Here is a 4,879-nt window from a genome sequence, read left to right as displayed (position 1 = left end):
GTGCGCAGACGCGGGAGCGCACCCAGGTTCAGAGCGCTCGAAGGCTCGCGCAAGCGCAGTCTGGCTGGCCCTACGGACAGCGCCCCCTACCTGCCTAGATGGGAGCTGCTGTGGGTGAATAGGGCTGCCTTGGATCTGGCTCTTAATTTTATCCTTCCAAATACTTTTAAATTTGGGGAGGTTAGGGAGCAGGAGTCAGGGGGTCTCCGGTATATTTGTAATGTGAGAAAGTGTGTAGCTATTCCAAACCACAGACTGAAGACTGAAAACGTGAGATCCACAAACTACAGCCACCAAACTTTAGATTTGTTTATTTATTTATGTATTTATTTATGTATCTATTTATTTATTTATTGCTTGGCTTTTGGGGGGAGCCTCACCCCATGATGCTCAGGGGTAACTCCTGGCTCGGTGCTCAGAAATCGCTCCTGGCAAACTCGGAGGACCATATGGGATGGCAAATGCCTTACCACTGTGCTATCTATCTCTCTTGCCCCACAGCCACCAAATTTTTATTGTGCTTGGCAAGGTGGCTGGCTTCCAGGGAGGGCAGAAGGGAACTTGACATGGATAGTGGGATTGGGTGTTAGAACAGTATATGTCTGAAATTCAACTCCTAACGTTGTAAATCTTGGTAGCGCCACCGCTTGGCACGCAGGACTCAGCATAGATGTTTTGGGTTCTCTCATTGCATGACTGAGCCTGGGTTAGGATGCTTTTCCTTCCTCCTAAACTTGCGCCTTCTTCTCTTTTAGGTTTCTGTTGTGCCTTCTGGGCTCAGTCTCTGTGGGTTTCTAGAAAGGAATCCTCATTGTCTCCGCTGGGTTGGGGTGGACCTGTAAAAATCTCATCATAGAATGGGCTTGGGACTGAAACCATCTTTTACCAGCCTAGGGTGATACTCCCCTTCATGCAGTCATGATCAGTCTGCAGTGGTCAGCATTGATCAGCGATGTTGACCAGTTTCTAGACCAGAGTTATAAAAGCCCCTTGACTACTCTTTTGAACATTCGTGGGGTGTTCGGCTTTCTTTGGGACGGCTGTTGTCTAAGTGTGGGCTGGGACTGTGACAGTAACTGGTAAGGGCCGGAGGCTGCTAAGCAGTGTCTACTCAAGGGACTAATCAACCGAGAGGGGAGAAGGGTGCAGAAAGAGCTTTATTATCAACAAGCCAGCTAGTACAAAAACCATTGGTGAATTTGACTCCTAGAGAACCATCTTGCCTGCAGAGTCGCAAGAAGTAGCTATGTAGGAAAAGAACAGAAAAGGGTATGTTTAGAAGGAGTGGTTTTTAGGCTGCTAGGTGCCAGGAGAGGGCAAGAGTCCTAGATGCTTACTGCATATATCTGCAAACACAAACAAATTGTTTCTTGTTTTGTTTTTGAGGGGGCCACACCCGGTAATTCTCCTAGCTCTGTGCTCAGAAATCATTCCTGGCAGGCTCGGAGAACCACATGGGGTGCTGGGGAGCAAGGCAAACACCCTACCCACTGAGCTATCATTCCAGCCCCAAACAAAGCTTTCTGATTAAGAATTGAGTCTGCAGTTGTCTTCCTGCTTTGAAGAAAATCACTGCTTTGGGATTTTTATTTATTTACTTTTTTGGGGTGGAGAGAAGGTATGATGAAAGAAACTTTTCCTTCCTTTCTTCCTTTCCCTTCCTTCCTTCCTTCCTTCCTTCCTTCCTTCCTTCCTTCCTTCCTTCCTTCCTTCCTTCCTTCCTTTCCTTTCCTTTCCTTCCTTCCTTCCCTCCCTCCCTCCCTCCCTCCTTCCCTCTCTCCCTCTCTCCCTCTCTCCTTCTCTCCTTCCCACATCTGGTGGTGCTCAGGAATTACTCCTTGCTCAGTACTCAGGAATTATACCTGATGGGCTTTGGGAATCAAATGGGATGCTAGGAATCAATCCCAGTGGGTTGCAAGGCAAGCACCTCACTTGCTGTTCTATCTCTGCAGCCCCCCCAAACCTATACATTTTCAACAACCCCAATGCTGAAGATTATTGCCGACTTTTAATTTCGACTGTAGCTCTTAATTTGGGGGGGGGCTGGTTTGAACAATATGAGAATATTGGGAAATGAATTCTCATATCCCACTGAAAATAGTCCACTGAAGATAGGCCAGGCATCTAAAGGGGAGGCTGGGGGGGGGGCAAGCTGGGGAGCACAGTGGTAGGACATTTGCCTTACATTTGGCCAACCTGGAGCAGATCCCGGTTTGATTCCTGGTATCCCATATGGTCCCCTCCACAGCCTGCCAGGAGCAAAGAGGAAGAGGAGGAGGAGGAGGAGGAACAGGAAGAGGAGGAGGAAGAGAAGGAAGAGGATTTTCCAACCATCATTCTGTTTCTACCCCCACCCCCAGAATGTATACACCTTCCTTATAGTTTTAGTTTTTTGCCTTACTCACTTTAAGATTGTAGAACCAGGCTTCCTGTGTCCCACTGAGCGCAGGGACTGCTCTGACCATGACCATCCACAATGACTATGTTGCTGAACTTAACCCTTTATGGTTTTGACCTTTCCTAGCCTCTAAAAGCACCCATATTGACGAGCTCTTCTTCCCTCTAATCTCTTCTTCCTTGGCTTTTCTGATACAACACTGGCATGTTTTGTTTTTTTTTTTTTTTTTTTTTTTTTTTGGTGATGCTTTTCAAATTATTCTTCCTGTTTCCTTTCAGGTGAAATTTATTTCACTGGAGCCATAAACCCTGAAAATGCTTGGGCAGATAAGATATGATTTGACATCAAATGATTGCACTCATATGCAGGAGGTCAAGAAAAACATAATGTGGGGCCGGAGAGATAGTACAGTAGCGTTTGCCTTGCAAGCAGCCAATCCAGGACCTAAGGTGGTTCGTTGGAATCCCGGCGTCCCATATGGCCCCCTCTATGCTCAGAAATCGCTCCTGGCACGCTCGGGAGACCATATGGGATGCAGGGATTTGAACCACCATCCTTCTGCATGCAAGGCAAACGCTTTACCTCCATGCTATCTCTCCAGCCCAACCCCCCCCAAAAAAAACAAAAAAGAAAAAAAAGAAAAGAAAAACATAATGTGAGAATATTCAATTACAACAGAAATGAAGGCCAAGAAAGTTTTCCATAAAGGAGGGAGTGAAGTTAGGACAGAGAAGGGACTATTATGATAATAACAATTAAAAATGAACACTGGGGGGTCGGGGGCATGAAAAAAAATGAACACTGGACAAAAAATGGATGCTGAAAGAAGATAAAGTGATATGCATGATATTCTTTAAGCAGCAGTATTGCAAATCACAGTGCCTAAAAGGGAAAGAGAAGAGAGAGAGAGAGAGAGAGAGAGAGAGAGAGAGAGAGAGAGAGAGAGAAGTGCCATCCCATAGAGGCAAGATGGGATAGTGGGTGTATGAGGGAAACTGGGACACTGGATGTAAAAAGTGTACACTGGCAAAGGATGGTAGTTGGAACACTGTATGACTGAAAAGCAACCATCAACAACTTTGTAAGTGCATCTCTCATGGTGGTTAATTTAAAAAAAATAGTTAAAAAAAGAAAACATGGTCTAAAAAGAAGTAATCCTGCCAGCCAAAGGCAAGACTTGAAAATGAGATGTCAGCTCAATACCCTCAAGAGAATTGAGAGCTAGAGAGTTAGCTCAAAAAGATTTTAAGCATGGAGTGGCCGGAGAGATAGCATGGAGGTAGGGCATTTGACTTGAGTACAGAACAATTAGTGATTCAAATCCTGGCATCCTATATGGTTCCCTGAGCCTGCCAGGAGTGATTTCTGAGCAGAAGGACAGGAGTAACCTCTGAGCACTGCCAGGTGTGATCCAGAAATAAAAAAAAAATTTTTTTTTAAGCATGTAGAGGCTTGGGTTCAATCCCTGGCACCATGTGGTACACACACACACACAACTGGGTGCACCTCTGGCTATAGCCCAAATTTCCCATGCTCCCCAGGTGTGGGGAAGAGAATTCATTAGAAAAATGAATGAGAAAGACCACCTAAATTCAAAGTCATGTCTCAATATGTACAGCAAACCCCAAGTCAAGGTAGCCACATGAGATTCTGTGTAGAATAGTATGTACAAGATAATGTCTTACCACCTCTGGCATTTTCCAAATTCTAAAGAATTGGTGAATGTGAATTCAATTTCTACCCAAGACTGCACCAAACCAAATCCCTCATCCCTAGCTCTGGCAGTTCACGAGACACAAGTTGACATGGAGAAAACCTATCAAGATCAATGGATGAGGGGCTGGAGAGATAGCACAGCAATAGAGCGTTTGCCTTGCACGCTGCTGAACTGGGGCAGATCGGGGTTCAATCCCTGACATTGCCATATGGTCCCCCAGCCTGCCAGGAGCGATTTCTGAGCACAGAGCCAGGAGTGACCCCTGAGTGCCACTGGGTGTGGCCCAAAAACAAACAAACAAGAAAGAAAAGCTCTCATAAACCACAGTGTCTAAAAAAATAAAGATTAATAGATGAAAACAAGACTTTTAAGGTGTGGGGTGTTATTGGAGCAGCTAGTGAGAAGAGTGCAGGCACTAACAGAGAAGCAGAGACTGGATCCTCCTGAAGCATTTGCAGCAGCGCCATCTAGAGGGCATATGAGGAAGACCATGCCACTTGGCTTTCTTGGCCTAATTCGGCAGCAGGCAACAGAAGCAGTTACTAGAGAGCAGTAAGGAATGATGCAAACATGCAATTCGCTGCAACATAGATAGAATTGGAAAATATATTAAATAAAGTCATCCAGAATAAGGATATTACATGATGATATCACTTATATGTGGTATTTAGAATAACTGCATGAACAAATGCAATGGTTTAAATGGGGGTTGTCAAGGGTAGAATAAAAATAAAGTCCACGAGTTCGGTGAGACTTCCCCAGGC

This window comes from Suncus etruscus, chromosome 12 (assembly GCF_024139225.1).
Source record: "Suncus etruscus isolate mSunEtr1 chromosome 12, mSunEtr1.pri.cur, whole genome shotgun sequence".
NCBI classification, from domain to species: Eukaryota; Metazoa; Chordata; class Mammalia; order Eulipotyphla; family Soricidae; genus Suncus; species Suncus etruscus.
This window is presented reverse-complemented; position numbering follows the sequence as displayed.